Source organism: Neopelma chrysocephalum, unplaced genomic scaffold, assembly GCF_003984885.1.
Source record: "Neopelma chrysocephalum unplaced genomic scaffold, ASM398488v2 Primary Assembly neopelma1_129, whole genome shotgun sequence".
Taxonomy (NCBI): Eukaryota; Metazoa; Chordata; class Aves; order Passeriformes; family Pipridae; genus Neopelma; species Neopelma chrysocephalum.
The window spans coordinates 1382744-1399981 of record NW_020897791.1 but is presented as its reverse complement, the minus strand read 5'-3'; the positions used below and the strand labels follow the sequence as shown (position 1 = coordinate 1399981).

At 46.3% G+C, this 17238-nt stretch overlaps 1 protein-coding gene across 3 annotated transcripts in view; it reads right to left on the bottom strand.

Annotated features, from left to right (window-relative positions):
* TSNARE1 (t-SNARE domain containing 1) overlaps nucleotides 1–11249 on the bottom strand; it is a 477763-nt gene extending 466514 nt beyond the window's left edge. For all 3 annotated transcript variants that reach the window (XM_027698547.1, XM_027698550.1, XM_027698548.1), the window contains exon 1: nucleotides 11199–11249. The gene's annotated coding sequence lies outside the window, so the exon portion shown is untranslated. The remainder of the gene's footprint in view (nucleotides 1–11198) is intronic.
* Nucleotides 11250–17238: the final 5989 nt, after the last annotated feature.

The window sequence follows — 17238 nt, the reverse complement described above, 5'->3', positions numbered from 1 at the left end:
ATCTCTGCAGCCACCAGAGCCACCTCTTCCTTGGAAAGCACCCAGGAACCACTTGCAAATGAAATCCAACTGAATTTATTGCTCCTGCAACCCTGGAAATTTAAGCTACAGAGGTGACGTGACATTTTGTTTCGCCAATGCTAATCTAATACCTTTTTAAAGGTGCACACGTTTCACCCTGTTGGCTCCCAACACTGAATTCCCAGCTCTGCTGAGCTCCAGGATAAATGAGCCGAGCACGCCCCGCGGGCGAGATCCCTCGCTGTAATCTTTATTCCAAACACAGCCTTGGAAGCACTGCCAAAAATCACCCTGAGGTTTGCTCTTAGGATGGCAATTTGCATCTCAACATTTTGCTGCAGAGCTTTCCCCACTGTCCCCGCTATTATTTTAATGCTGGGCTGTGGGCGGCCCCTGAGCGGAGCACACTAAAAATATTCCTGCCTTTCCTCACCGGCTCCACGCATGACCACCAGCAAAACCGGGAGTGGTGGCATCCACCCGCCTCTCCAGGACCTCCAAGGAGCTAAAAAAACGTGGCAAGAAGCAGAAAATACACAGATGGAGGACGGAGGAATGCAGCAGGTGAAGGAGGAAGGTCGCAGGAAGAGCCGTTTTACCGCCAAGGAAAGTGGGAGGTTTATCCAAGCACGAGATGTGGAAAAACACATTAAGAGGCAATAAAGGTGAGGGAGTTATCGCCTGGGATGTGAATTTAAGATGCTGCTGAACATCATCCTGAATTTAAGATGATCTCTTCACAGAGAGAGGGATCAGACCTTGGAATGGGCTGCCCAGGGAGGTGGGGGAGTCACCGTCCCTGGAGGTGTTGAAGCAGAGCCTGGACATGGCACTCGGTGCTACGGTCTGGGTGCCAAGGTGGGGTTGGGTCAAAGGTTGGACTTGATGGTCTCACAGGTCTTTTCCAACCCAGTTGATTCTGTGAAAGAAACCTCGTGCTCAGAGTAGGAGTGACACCGGGTGAACACCAGCACAGCCTGATTCATGCCCCAGAAGGGAGATCCCGATCCCACCGGCAGCACTACGTTGATGACACAACGCAGGAAAAAACATGGATTGCAGGTTTTTCTACGCCCTCCTCCCTCCTCCCCCCTCGCCCAGTAAACCCCAGTCTCAGAGGTTGTAATTATTTTTGGCAAGGTGTGAACAGGTCTGGGAAATGAAGCTGAGAAGTGGAGCTATTTATGAGATGCCGCGTGGGGAGACGGCATCGGAGCAACCAAATCAGTAAGTGCAAGGTCACCCTTGTCTGCTTAGAAACTGCAAAGTGATCCAGGCAGCCAAAATAACCAGCCTCAGTCTGCCCAGGATGGCAAGTTAATGGAAATGGAATGTGGTGAACCACCAGAGGACATTACTTCAGTCAACTACAAGGGCTTTACCACAGAGCTGGTGGGCTTTGAGATAAGGTCCATTGAGATAACACCCACTCATGACAACTATTTGCCTCTCCAGAGTGTGGGACAGGAGAAAGAAGGACATCAGGTCCATAAGTCTCCCTCTGCCAAAGCTGTTGTAGAGGGAGGTAGCCAAGGGGCTCCCATCCCTGGAAGTGTTCAAAGCCAGGTTGGATGGGGCTTGGAGCAATCTGGGATAGTGGAAGGTGTCCCTGCCCATGGCAGAGGGTCGGAATGAGATGGTCTGAAAGGTCCCTTGCAACCAAAACCATTCTATGATCTGCAAGTAAAAGATCAGTGGAGACCACTCATCACCTTACCCCAAAACCACCCCTTGCTTCCAAGGAATTAGATTTTTGCCCTGACCCAGGAAGAATCACAGATTTTGAAAAGGAATGTCCTTTCTGCTGGCAGAGAAAAGCAGTAAAAGCCAAACCCTCCCAGCAGGAGGGTCTTGCAGCCTGATGGGGCTGAAGAAGCCATGAAGGAACCACGAAGGAAAACACAAAAGCTCTTTCTGGTCTTACCAGGAGCCAAAGGAAGAGGGATGGTCAAAGCCAGGAGGTGAGGGGAGTGCCCTGGAGACAGGAGGACCTCCAGGCTGCTTTCTGCACACTCTCTTTATATTCTGTGTCCAAATGCCTCACGAACAGGAGGAGGACACACAGCTCTGCTTCCAAGTATGAGATTATATGAAATTCTAATTAATTTTTAAAAGGATGACAAGCACAGTGCAGTAGGAAAGAAACTGGCCAAGGAGACAAGAGCAAGCCTGCAGACCTCAGAGCCTGTGGGACATCTTTATCTGTGAAAGGAAACAAAGGTACATCTGAATAATTTGCAAGGAAAGCAGAAAAAGAAAAAAAAGAAAATAAAAAGCAGACCTTGGTTTCCATGCACAGGGAAGAGGATCCTGGCAATTAAACTGCAAGTACTTCCATGAGGGGAAATAAAAACCAACACTGAATTGAAGTCTCTTCCGTTGCCCTGTGTTTGGGTCAAAGAGGAAGAAACCAGAGAAGCTGTGGATGTCCCATCCCTGGAAGTGTTCAAGGCCAGGCTGGATGGTGCCCTGAGCAACCTGGTCTAGTGGAAGGTGTCCCTGCCCATGGCACAGGTTGGAACAAGATGATCTTAAAGATCTCTTCCAAACCAAACCATTCTAGGATTCTCTGAAACACACCCGCTTGAGGCTCTAAAGACGGTCATCGAGAAAATATCTGCAGCGACACTGTCAATTTGCTTTTTCAAATTCAAAGGCATCCTGGTTTACTCCAATATCACAGTCCTGTTCCCACCATGTGCTAAGATGCCTCTCCAAGGGACCAGTTTGGGCACTTGGCAAGGACTGGAATCCACTACATTTTTAGAAAAACTACCCAAACCTATGAAACTTCCCCAATCAATACTCTAGAGGGCTTTGCAAAGCACACAGTTGCTCTCTAAAATGTGTCAAACAAGCTTAGGACAGCACTTCTGGGGCTTCAACACCCACATTTTGCCACCTACTTCCATGTTTGAGTACTTGCTGTTAATGGAAGCTGAAGGTCCTTGACACTGAGAAATCGAAGCAGGAACATGCAGTGGCATCAAGATAATTTAAGCACCACCATTTTAATATTTTGGGGTTTTCTTTCTTATTTATCATTAGGAAAAGTAGATTAAGTAAAGTGACTTGATTTTTCACCCTCACTACAATTCTGAATAAATTTAAAACCTAACTGAGATGGTACTTTAGAGGATGGGGAGCATCAGGAGGTTGGGCACAGTTATGAGTGTTCACCATGGCCTGATCCTGCCTGCACCAATCCAAAGGACATTCAGCAGAGGAAAGACTGGAATTTTCAATTCTCTAAAACAAAAACCAAAAAAAAAGGGCATAAAAGCAAACAAAGCCACACCCCTTATTATTTTAAATATGTGAATTTTATATATATGACCTTATGCACTAGAATAATTAACTGGTTTTTAATAATATACATATATTTGTAAATTTAATTTCTCATACTTTTTGACTGGCCATCCACTACCTGCAGAATATTTGATGGGACTGACATTGGGGTCTCTCCGGCAGCAACAGGCACTCGGGAAGAGAGCAGCTGGGGAATACATCAGACAGAAGACATCAAAACATTTGGGAAAGGTGAATCACATCTCCAGCTATCTAACAGTGTTTGAACTTGTATAAATCAGGTATTTTAGAAATTAGGAGGTTCTCATGAGAGCCTAGAAAGCTAATAGTGTCACAAGGGATCACAAATCAGTTGTTTAGTGGGGGAAAAATAACGTGAAAAGCTGTATTAAGGTTTAGCTCCTGAATCACTTTGCAAGAAGGAAAACCTGAAAATGTTCAGTTTCCACAGGAAAATCTGGCATATGCAGTGTTCTACTGAACAAGGTGTTACCCAGCAAGTCAGACCATTCCTGCAGTCTCATTGACCCTCCTCATCTCCAAACAGATACACAGCAGGGATTTTTTCTCCTTTCTCCTACATTAGAAGAGCTTGGAGCATAAGGAAAATCTCCAGGCTGGAATATGGGATGCTGAAAAGCATTTGTTAATAATTCAGCTCAAACATAATTGCAATTACGTACAGTTGGTTACAACCACTGCACCCTCTGGTCCTGAAAACCTCCCATCCCTGGAAGTGTTCAAGGCCAGGTTGGATGGAGCTTGGAGCAACCTGGTCTAGTGGAAGGTGTCCCTGTCCATGGCAGGGGGTCGGACAAGATGATCCTGAAGGTCCCATCCCAAACCCAAGCCATTCCATGATTCTATGATTCTGAACTTGAAGCTGCTATTGCACAGCTTGCAGACCCAGTAAGGCATCATCCAAGTCTTCCCTAAACCACCCAAGAGCTTTTTCTCCTCTAAGACACCTCAAAATGGGGGCACACGAGCTGGACAGGCACCACCATCACATGAGGACTGTGGTCTTGGTCAAGGGATGTCACAAGCCGGTAAATCATGGAATCCCAGAAAGGTTTGGGTTGGAAGGGACCTTAAAGATCATCCCATTCCACCCCCTGCCGTGGGCAGGGACACCTTCCACTAGACCAGGTTGCTCCAAGCCCCATCCAACTGGCCTGGAACACTTCCAGGGATGGGGCAGCCACAGCTTCTCCGGGCAACCTGTGCCAGGGCCTCCCCACCCTCACAGGGAATAATTTCTTCCTAATATCCAATCTAAACCACCCTCCTTCAGTTTAAAGCCATTCCCCCTTGTCCTACCACAAATAATATGGGAATTTCAAGGGGAGGGAAAGAAAGATTAAGGAAAAAAAGCATTCCTGGCTGTGTATGCCTCCATTCCAGGGCTCCTGAGCAATCTGCTCATATGGGATTTTTCACAAAGCAGCCATTAATAGCAGGTTTGGGAGTTCCCTCATACCACATTTGAGTCTCTGACATCTCACACAACAGAGAAATGGGTTAAACCAAAAATCTGGGTCACAACACCTCCAAATCTGCCTGGTTTTTTTCCACATGTAGGAAAATAAGGGAGGCACCTCCCTCCTCCATGCAGAAGCATCACAATAAAATTCATTATAAATGGGAAAAAAAATCAACAAGTCTCAGCAATGAGCATGACCAAAGTCTCTCATGGAAGAAGAAAATGTTTTATTTTGCAGAAATAAGGACTATGGCAACAGCTTTGGGATTAAATCCTACAGCACGGCTGTCTCCTGCACTCCTTTACTCCATGCACCAGCTGATGGAGGAATCCTACAAGGGGAAAAAAAATACATGGCCAAGTTATTCAAGACTAGAATCACAATAAATGTGCACAGCAAGGGGAAGGAGGACAAATAAAGTCCTCAATAACCTGAAAAAAATCATATTTTTGCAACTCCTGGCTTTGCAGGGGGAGGAGGACAAGAACAAAACAAACGCTACACAATGAAGAGCATAAAACGTTTTGCAGTTATTTTCTGCTTTTATTTAGGGAAGAGATGACAGAGAGAGGGAAGAAATCACCACCTAACCCAGTACAAGCATTTATTTAAAAAAAAAAAAGGCAAATTTGCTAAAAGAATGTAACTATAGGTATTGCAGCCTGGTTTGACTTCATTCAAGGAGAGGCTGGAAAATATTTTCTGGATTGTGCTTGGAGCATCCCAGCAGATGAGCAGCCAACATACTTCAAGTGCCCTTGGGAGAGCTCTTCCCCACAGCTCTGCATCCCAGCAAAAAAAAACATTAAAAACCACCTGCTGATACACCAGTTCTTATTTTTTGTACCAATCTTCAGAATATATTTAAAAAAGCAACTGATCACCAATGCAATCTTCACTTTTTTAATGGAGCTGCACATAAAATAGGCATGTAAAAAAAAAATCCATCCTGCCCCTTTTTTTTTTAAGTTAAATGCTATTTTTTCCACCATCAGAAGCACTGCAAAGCAGGGACATGCCCATGCACTGCAACAAAGAGATGGCACCTGCCTACTGAATTTCCTGACTAGTGACACTATGAAGAAAAAGGGTTTTAAATAGAAACCTCCCTGCAAGTGTTAAATCAGATTAATTTAACTCTTTTGCATTATTTTAATCTTCCATGCCACCGTTTGCAAGGCAAGCAGAAAAAAAAAATAGGGAGTAGGATTCTTATCTCGCCCATATTCCTTTGGAAATAAAGTGTATTATTAAAAGCCACAAATAACCCTTCTGACAGCAAAAGACACACACTTTCAGCTCCTTTGGAGAAGGAAAAGAGCACAAATTTTCTAGGAAGCTTTCTGAGCACTCAACATTAAGTGATGGGCACGAGCTTCCCTCCAACCTCACAAATCTTAACATCAAAGCAAGTTTGTGGCCACAGTTTGTACTTGTACATGTCAAAAAGTCTGCTGCAAAATAAAATGCAGTTGGAAAGGTTGGTGATGCCACTGTGGGACAAGCTGCAGTATTTCCCCCCATACCCCAATGACTACCACGGAGGCACATCCCAATACTTCAGTTGTGAGTTAAGCTCATGTTTAAGGAGCTGGAGTAAATTTAGACCAAATGGATCATGCTGTAGGCAAATGCACACGCTCTAATGTCAGGAATGATGGAATCAGAGAATGGTTTGGGTGGGAAGGGACCTTAAAGATCAACCAGTTCCAACCCCCTATCATGGGCAAAGACACCTTCCACTAGATCAGGTTGCCCCAAGCCCCATCCAACTGGCCTTGGACACTTCCAGGGATGGGGCAGCCACAGCTTCTCTGGGCAACCTGTGCCAGGGCCTCTCTACTCTCACAGGGAAGAATTTCTTTCTAATATTGAATCTAAATCTACCCTCCTTCAGTTTGAAGCCATTCCCTCTTGCCATATCACTGCAGGTTCTTGTCCAAAGTCCCTCTCCAGCTCTCTTGGAGCCCCTTTAGGTACTGGAAGGGGTTATAAGGTCTACCTGGAGCCTTCTCTTGTCCTGTCTGAACACCCCCAGCTCTCCCACCCAGAGCAGAGGTTCTCCAGCCCTCTGATCATGTTTGTGGCCTCCTCTGGACTTGCTCCAACAGCTCCATGTCCTTCCTGTGCTGGGGACCTCAGAGCTGGATGAAGTGCTTCAGGTGTGTCTCACCAGACCAGAGCAGAGGGGCAGAATCCTCTCCCTCTCCTGCTGCCCACACAGCTTTGGATGCAGCCCAGCACACGGCTGGTTTCTGAGCTGTGAGGGCACATTGTAAGCTCATGTCCAGCCTCTCACCCACCAGCACCACCAAGTCCTTCTGCACAGGGCTGCTCTCGATCTGTTCATCCCCCAGCCTGGATTAACACCATGGGTGGAAACATGTGACCAACCATGTCCTGGGTGGAAGGACTGAGTCAGTCACTCATCCATCAGTCCATCCATCCATCCATTCATCCATCCATCCATCCATCTATCCCTCCATCCAGTCTCACAGGGATCAGACACACAAGTCCCTTCCAGAGTAGCCTTTGCCCTGATGACAACTCCAACCCTACAGAAAACACCCTCAGAGGCTCCTCCTGCCCACCCAGACCCCTCTGGTGTCATGGATTCCCACGGTCCCCTGCAGCACCAGCAACTCTCAGAAGGCCCATTAAAATCCACCAACCCACCACGCTTCCCAAGCCAGCTGAAGTGTGGGAAGGAGGATAACAAAGATGGGAAAAGTAAATTAGACTTTTTTCAACAGTTCATTCCATTTGCATCGAGCAGAATGTGTTCGTGGCACAGGCAGGGAATCGAAAGCATTATTTTTATCTTGATATTATTTACCCTTTCACACTTGCTATTTAAAAATCCCTGAAATCCCAGAAGAACCAACAATTCAAAATATCATTTGATATATATATATTTATAAGCAAGGGGAAGCACAGATTCATTCATTTTAAGCTTGACTCCTTCTTTCTTTTTTAATTAGATTTGAAGTGCTGTAATATCAATGTGCAGATTTCTTAAGACACAGAAGTAATATTTCTCCTCCTCTCTCAGTAAAGATTCTCCAGGCCCAGAGCAGATTTGGAGACCTGGTCACACCTGTGAGGTGCATGAGGAGGAGTAGATGATGAGAGGTTTAAAATATTTTTAATTAAAAAAAAAATAAATCAAGAGAGTTGTGAGAAAAGGAATGACGTTTCCTGCACAAGAGAGGATGGGAATAAAGGACTTTAATACTGAAATCTCTGTTCTAGTTGCTGTAGGAATCTCAGCTAAATAATGTGCAATCATAGAATCATGGAATGGTTTGGGTTGGAAGGGATCTTCAAGATCATTTAGTTCTGACCCCCAGCCATGGACAGGGACACCTTCCACTAGCCCAGGTTGCTCCAAGCCCCATCCAACCTGGCCTTGGACACTTCCAGGGATGGGGGAACCACAGCTCCTCTGGGCAACCTGTGCCAGGGCCTCATCACCCTCTGAATCAAGTCAGGAGGAAACAGGGATGGAGATCCGGATCAGGAGCCTGGATGGAAGCAGGACATGTGGCTGCACTGCTCAGCCTCTCCCATGTCCATCAAAGCCTCATCAGTGGTGGTTGGGCTAAGTCTTAATTGCATTAATAAACACAAAAATCAGCAAGGTGGGAGGCTCTGGAGGGAGCAAGAGGGGTTATTTATTGCTTGGCTGATCACTGGAAAGTGGGAATTAGCACATTTAGCACCGTGGAAAAAGTCCAGAGACCAACTTGGAGATGAGACAAGATGGAAAAGGATGTTGTAGCTGGCGTAGACAGTGGTGCAGGAATGAAACAAGGAGTCAGACAGCACCTGCCCTGAGTCATTGGGGGTTTAAAGACCTGAACCATCTGCCTCCACACCATGGAGAGGGAACTTTCACAAGGGCATGGAATGGTAGGACAAGGGGGAATGAGCTTAAGCTGAAGGAGGGTACATTTACATTAGATGTTAGGAAAAAATTCTTCCCTGTGAGGGTAGAGAGGCCCTGGCACAGGTTGCCCAGAGAAGCTGTGGCTGCCCCATCCCTGGAAGTGTTCCAGGCCAGGTTGGACGGAGCTTGGAGCAACTCGATCTAGTGGAAGGTGTCCCTGCCCATGGCAGAGGGTTGGAACTGCATGATCTTGAAGGTCCCTTCCAACCCAAACCATTCTGTGATTCTATGATTAGTACCCTAGAAAAACTCTAGAATCCAACCTGGAGTTGAGATGAGATGGAAAACGACGTCACAGCTGGTGAAGATGGTGGGGCAGGAAAGCATTGAGGGGTCAGAGAGCAGCTGGCCCAAGGCATTGTGATTTAAAGACCTGTATTGGCACCTTGATCACAGCAACACAGAGACCACCAAGGCAGGATGGGACACTGAATGTTCACAGCCCCACTGCAAAGGGAAATACCAGCCTGGAAAAGGGGATAAATGCTGGATAAAATATAAACCTTATTGCTATAGAATATAAAAAATAAAAAATGGAGTGATGGGAACCTCCATATTTTAGTCAATCCTTCCCAGCCCACACCACAGAGCCAGTAAAAATTCAGGATTCAGCAGGATGAAGCACAAAGCAACCCTTGAGGCCACCACCCCACGCTCGCCTTATCCTGGGGTTTACAAACAAACAACTGCTTGTTTCCACAGCACTTCCAGACATGAGGATCCACCTCGAGTTCCAAATGTCTCAGAAAACTCCAAATGCAAAAAAGCAGAGGGTTTGCAGCACATTTTCACTGTGCTGGTGGCAGAATGAAATGTGCTTTCAGGTTTCCCAAACCCTCTGCTTTTTGATTTGCACACAAAGGCGCCGAGTTCTGTGGGAACAGGAGGTTTTCCCTGGAAAAGTCCACCCCAGTGCCAGATGCCGGAGGTTAATTGTACCACGCAGCTCAGGGGAGCTTTTATGAAAAGCTTCCAACCACAAACACTTTTTAAAGTACAAAAGCAACAAAAAAAAGTTTCTGCAGTCGAGGACCACTGCAGAAAGCGGTGCTTTGTACTTTTAAAGTGGTTTTACTTCCTCTCCTTGTAGTTCCACACCCATCCCACTGCCTCAAACTTCCTGATTCAGCCTGGAAGTGGGAAAAAATAGTAAATAAACATCATTATACCCTCTGTGATGTTCAAACTGAGCCTGTGAGGTTACAACACAGTCACAGAACAGTTCTCAACGTTGTCGTCGTGCTGGAGGTTGATAAATCAGGGGTTCATTGTGTGGAGCAAGTGTGGGACAGTGGCAAAGTGGGTGCAGGGACATCCCACCTTCACCTGGTCACCGGTGACATGGGACACAGCTGTGGGACACAGCACCCTTGGCATGTGTGTCCCTCCCTGCTCACAGCCCTGGGCAAGGCCAGCCTTGCCCCCAAATTACTGTCACACACAGCCCTGGGCAAGGGCAGGCACAGTCCCTAATTGCCACACACACACCCTGTGTCCCCATGTCACACACCCCCTGTGCCAGCCCTGTCCCCATGTCACCAGGTCACACATACACACGCACACATCCTGTGCCAGCCCTGTCCCCAGGTCACACACTTACACCCACTGCCAGCTCAGCTCTGTCCCCATGTCCCCAGGTCACACACAACACACGCATCCTGTGCCAGTCCTGTCCCATTGTCACAAAGTTACACCCAGTGCCAGGCCAGCCCTGTCCCATTGTCGCACACAAACACAACCCAGCCCTGTCCCCGTGTCCCCATGGCACACACACACACCTGTCCCTGTGCCAGACACAACCTGTGCCAGCCCTGTCCCCATGTCATACACACCTCCAGTGCCAGCCCAGCCCTGTCCCCAAGTCCCCAGGTCACACACACACCTCTCCCCATGTCACACACCCCCAGTGCAGCTCAGCCCTGTCCCCCTGTCACACATATAGTGCCAGGCCAGCCCTGTGCCCATGCCCCCATGCCACACCCACATCTGTCCCCATGTCACATCCCCCAGTGCCAGCCCAGTCCTGTCCCATGCCCCCAGGTCACACACACACACTTGTCCCCATGTCGCACCCTGTGTCCCAGCCCAGCCCTGTCCCCAAGTCCCCAGGTCACACACAAACCTGTTCCCATGTCACACCCCCTGTGCCAGGCCAGCCCTGTCCCCATGCCCCCAGGTCACACACAAACCTGTCTCCATGTCACACAGCCCTTGTGCCAGCGCTGTCCCCGTGTCTCCGTGTCACACCTCCGCTGTGTCTGCCCAGCCCTGCCCCCATGTCCCCTGGTCACACACACACAAACCTGTCCCAATGTCGCACACCCCCTGTGCTAGCCCTGTCCCCGTGTCACACCCCCCCTGTGCCAGCCCAGCCCTGTCTGTCCCCGCGTCCCGTGTCCCGTGTCCCCCCGGCCGGCCCGGCGCGCGCCCCTCACCTGCCGCCGCGCGCCCGTCACCGCCGGCACCCAAACATCACGTGACCGCCGCGGCCCCGCCCGCCCCACACCACGTGACCGCCCCTCTCCCCCCCACTTGTAGTCCTCATCCAATGTTACCGCCGCCACCTGCCGCCAGTGTGGACTACAACTCCCAGGGTGCATCGCGGCGCGGCGTCCCGCCCCTTCACGCGGCCGCCAATGGGCGGAGGGGGCGGCCCAGATGGGCCCCGCCCACCTTCACGCTCAGCATCTCCCGCCTCAGGGCGCGGCCGCGGCTGCCCCTCGGGAGCCGCTGCAGGAGGTGGGTGCCTGTTCCCACCTTCCTTATCCTTATCCTTATCGTCATCCTCATCCTCATCCTCACGGTCCTCTTACCTTCCTAGCCCTACGTGGGGAACCCGCAGGAGCGGCTGAGGGAGCTGGGGGGCTTTAGTCTGCAGAAAGGAGGCTCAAGGAGGACCTTATCACTCTATAACTCCCTGACAGGAGGGTGTAGCCAGGTGGTTGTCGGGCGCTGCTCCCAAATAACGAGAGATAGGACGAGAGGAAATGGCCTCAAGTTGCACCAGTGGAGGTTTAGATTGGATATTAGGAATAATTTCTTTACTGTGAGAGTGGTCAAGCTTTGGAAGAGGCTGCCCAGGGCAGCAGTGGAATCCCCATCCCTGGAAACGCTCAAAAAAAGTGTGGATGTGGAACTTGGGGACAGGGTTTAGTGGTGAAATCCCAGTCCCTGGAATTGCTTAGATAACTTGTGGATTTGGGACTTAGGGGCAGGGTTTAATGGTGAACTTGCAGTTCTTGGTTAATGGTTGGGCTCAGTGATCTCAGAGGACTTTTCTAGCCTTAATAATTTATGATTTTCTCGCAGGTCTGCGGCCTCCTTTGTAGCCACACAGTGGCCCAACATACCACACACAGAAATAAATAAAATAAAACCCACCGACTTGCTGCCACTAAAACCACTAATTCTTTTCAAAACACCACAAATTGCAGACTGAGACTGGAGATTCACCAAAAAAAAGTGCTTTGATACAGCAGTCCAGGATACAACTGTACCTGGGAGGGGTTTGCTTTTTATTTGCGAAGTGACAGCAGCTTTTACATGGTGGTTGGCTTCGCAAAAGGAGTTATAAAGAGGATTTTCTTGATAGAGCCTTTAACCAACAATTCATTTTAGCAAGGGCTTGGCAACCCAGCTGCCTGTTCAGAAATGTAGTTCTGCACCAGTGGCCCTGCTAAAAAAAGCTTTAAAAGGGCTGAGGGGCCACCTGAACCTCCATAAACTTCAGGGTTTTACAGCACTGAACTGCTATCGGAGCAGTTTCCTCGATCTTTTGCTGCATTGATAATCATTTATTTCTGTGGACTCCAAAGAAAATCCCCTAGGAGAAAGGGCATAAAAACATACTGATAACAGAATACAGCTGTCTGCTTGTTGTCTGCAAAATCTTCAGCTGCATGTACAACACGCTGTGTCTTACTGGGTGGGTTTTTTTGGGGGGAGAAGGAAGAGCAGGCTAATCCTGCAAGAATCACAGATTACACTTCAAAAACCATTGTGAAAAATTAGCAATAATTTTCAGTACAAATCATATTTACCATCAGCACGAGCCTCATGGAGGTAAATAAGAAAAGAAATATATAAACACGTGTCAATATAAAACAGGCAAAGTATCGCAAGGGGCAGCAACCATAAAAATTACAGTGAGATAAAACTCATGTGGCTGCTTCGGTTTCCAGGCTGCATCTTGCTGGTTTTGCATTTTGGAGCTGAAGAAATACTGCTTAATCAATAAGTGTATTATTCATATGATAATAATGTTTCATGTTCTCCCGGGACATATTTCTTCCAAGGAATTTGAGCTTTTCCAAACCTTCCTATTCCATGCAGCAGGGCTGGTCCTTGTTCTTACCAGCTGCTTATTGATCTGTTACAGCTTTTAGAGGGAGCAAGGGTGGGGTTTTGGCACGGAGTGGAACTCAGGTCTTTTATGTCGTGCGTCATCGAGATTTTGCTTTCTCTGAATTTAAGGGAAAAATGCCAAATAATTAAAAGCTTTGTTCCTTCTCGTAGCGATAACATCTATAAATCTGATAAATATCCAACCAGCTGTATGGGGACCAAAAGCCCCAAGGGCCAAAATTTTATTAAAGCACTTTACTCTTCACGTTTCTAATCTTTCAGGGGGAGGAGGTGGCCCCTTTACCATGCGCTGTCTGGCAATTCCAAGCGATTTCATCTCAGGGTGAGCGAAACGCCCGGACGTCAGGCCTGTGTAGCTGGAGGAGTTTGGCCAAGGTGACTTGGGGGTGAAGTTGTCAGTGAGTTCCTGCTTTGGAAAACTGCCCTGATCCTTCTCCAAAGATGAAATGAAAGATCTCTCCCAGAATTTAAATTAACTCAGCAGTGGTGCTCACACCTCGTCCCTGCTGGGATGATTATCCAGTTGGGCTCACTGTGTCTTCAGGGAATTTCTTCTGCTGTTTGGAAGGAGTTTCCTTTTGGCTCAAAGATTTGTTTTGTGAATCATCTTAAATCATAACCTTTTAATAGATGTGCTATTAAAGTATTTTTAGAAAGGTTATCCTGTTGTTCTCTCAGTTACTTTTTTCCTAAGCTGTGTGGATTTGGCTTCACTATAACAATTTGTGTGACACCTTATTATATACTTACAAATAATCCAGTGGGATTTCATTCCTATTAAATGCTGCAGGACTTTTCCACAAAGCAGGAGAACACACAAAAAAAATTGTATGAAAAGTAAAGGGGTTTTTTTTATTTTTTTAATGTTTTTAACATAATTTTAAAAATCAAAACTACTGTTAACTTCTGTTTTGGATTGACTGGAAGCATTGACAGGTTCAGGAAAAGAGAGATAATTAAATAACATCTCACAAAGTGTCAGTGACTGCTTAATTTATCCCATTAGCGCACAGTTGCTCTGTCATTCCCAATATCCATGAAAACACAGCAGCAAAACCATAAAGGAAGAACAAAGAGCATCTTATCACTGGGATCACCTGAAGGAGAAAGCCTGAATATTTGTCTGGAGTATGTATAACTAAATTTCTCCATGTTTTAAAAAGGTCTAGGAATTATTGATTTAGAATAGCTGTGCTTAAGGAGCCTCCACTTAAAAAAAAATCAAACAAACAAAAAAAAAAAACTACCCAAAAAAACAACAAATCTTCGGAAGTTTCTTTCTTTTATTTGCTGCAATTTCTTTCAAATCTCAATGAGAATTCCCCCCGTCCTTCTCATATTCCTACCTCCTTTTGCTATTTTTCCCTGTTATTTTCAGTAATTGGGCTGGGGTTGTAGCTTTCCTGAGGGGTGCTAGACAAAAAAAAGTAGCTGATTTTTTTTTAGCAGTGCTTAACTTTCCAATCCTGGATTAATTGGACAATTGCACAGTTGGAAGAGTGTTTTCTTCTCTGATAAAAATACTGTTTTCCACTCAAACGCCTTATACACCAAAGCAGTCAACTGCAAGGAGCACAGCGACAAATACAAGTTGGCCTGGATGCTTCACAAAAAACAAGGCTGATTCTTATTTCCTATTCCCAGACATCCACGCTGGTGACCTGAGATTCCCTGAAAACGGCACAGCTCGGAGGGCTTATCGCAGCACATCCGTGTGTTGTTACCTGTGAGCAATTTAATAAAAAAGATATTATAGCAACAATAAAAGAAAGCTGGAAAAAAAGCCAGCTAATCCCCCAACAACCTTATTTCAGTCTATTTAAAGTCCAAAGGGAGACTTGAATTCCAGGACTGAGCAAATTCTGGCATAAAACAGATGTTTTCATCAAGCGCTGCAGTGGCAGCTCTACGTGTCCCGAGCTGGTGAGTACCTGGCACGTCACAGGGAGGAATCACGAGCCATAAAGAAATCATTTTCAATACTTTGTGCCTTCCTGCATCAGTTACATCTGGATACATCTGCAAAAGCTGTGGATTTTAGTGGCATTAAGTCTGGATTTATCAAATCGCTGGATTTGACCCTGCCTTTTCTAGAAACATCTTGTCGCATCTGAATTAGGAAAATAAAAGCCCCGAGCCAAGATAAAAAACTTCGTCTCCCAGGCAGTGATAAGTCAATCACCCCATCAATAAAGCGTGTCCAATGCTCTCAGTAATCCCAGTGATCAGCTTTGCTTATGGAAGCTGGAGATATTAAGCCGAGCTCGGAGCAGGGATGACAAGTGGCAGTCGAAAGCGATGTTGACAGAGCTAAAGGAGCCCACGCTGAGAGCAACAGATGTAACACAACGGCGAGGGAACGAGGCTAAACCGGGAAAACTCGGAGGTCGGAACAAATCCCTCATCCCACTTAACTCCGTGACAAAACACCACTGATCTTTTGTTCGGTTCAGTGATGCTACACTTGGATAATCAGGAGGGAAAATTGGTGGATGCAGAGGAGCAGTGGTACGGGAGTTGTTGGAATGAAGGATGGAAGGGTAGTGGCACAGAGTGAACTGAGGAGATTCCAGCTCTGGAAGTCTCAGTGCCTCGTTCTTCCCTATGAGTTCTTCCCCAAGGCTGGGGTTGGATCAGCTTGGAGCAACCTGGTCTAGTGGGAGGAGTCCCTGCGTGTGGCAGGGGGTTGGAAGTGGATGATCCTTAAGGTCCCTTCCAACCCAAACCATTCTAGGACATCTAAAGGCATGAAAGTATCCAGAACATAACAGAAAACCTCCTTTTTCTGATTCACTTGTGAAAAAAGTGAACCAGACAAGGATCCTCTGAAATATAAGTAGGTGTATGGAAAAAAAGTAGAATAAATAAAAAATAGAAAATAAGGAAAAGTCTGGATTTAACATTTAGTTCTGGTTTAGTTCATTGTCTGGTTTAAAGGCTGAATTCCCACTATGAGAATCAAGTCTCTACTTTGTTACTGTTATTAGAGCTGCAGTTACTGCCATTGATGAGGCAAAAATTGTCCTTTCTGCCTCTGCTCTCATCCAGTTAATAGGTTTTGTCCTGAATTACACATTTTACAAGGCAAAAGATTATTGTTTTCCACACATTTGTGCTGCACGATGTGGCACATAAGGACATGGTTTAGTGGGGGACTTGGCAGTGCTGGGTTTATGGTTGGGCTGGATGATCTTACAGGTCTTCTCCAACCTAAATGTTTCTGTGATTTTATGATTCTATGCATCTCCCACAACACATTATCACTCTGTTCAATCTGCAAGTGCCACTGCAGAATCATTTTTAAATAATAACACTGGTCTGAGAAGTGTGATAAAATCTCCCATTTCATAAAGAAAATTTTAAAAACGCCCAAAGACAAACACCAAGTTTTGGGGATTCGTTCCCAAAAGTAAATGCACTTTTTTCCAGTGTTTATGAGGACTGAGCTGAACTTCTGTCAAGGTTTCCATCCACATTATAAGACAGTAAGAGAAAGTCCAAAAAACAAGAGCAAGAAAGATCCAAGGTCTAGACCATGTAATTTCAAACAAAGATGAGCTTGGTAGATCTAGAAAATTGAATATCTGGGGAAATGGGAATAACTTCTCAGATACATGAAGGCTTGCTGCAAAAAGAAATAGAAAAAAAGAAGCTCTTTTCCATGTCCACTGAGGACAGGTCAAGAAGCCATTGGCTTAAATTGACTTGGATTGCTGGGAGAAGATTTAATTTAGATATGAAAAAGCACTATCCGGGATTGGGGATTGTAAAGCACTTGTACAAACTACCTGGGAAGGCCTGGACTTTCAGCTGCTGGAAGTTTCCAAAACCAGATTGAATCACAAATCATCGATGGAAACGTTTTGTGTGATGGTTCAGATGATGTGGGGGATGGACCAAATGATCTCCTGAAACCTCTCCCAAGGCTGCATATTCTGTGATTTCGACAGTGTCAGTGGGAAGGGTTGGATTGAATAAGGAATTCAAATCTATCCTGTTTTAAAATAAACTTTTTTAAAATCAGTGTTGGTTCAGACCCAGGTGCCCATGTCCTCCTCCCACCACCATAAATGGATGCCAGAAAAGCACAGGGGAGATTCTTATGACCAC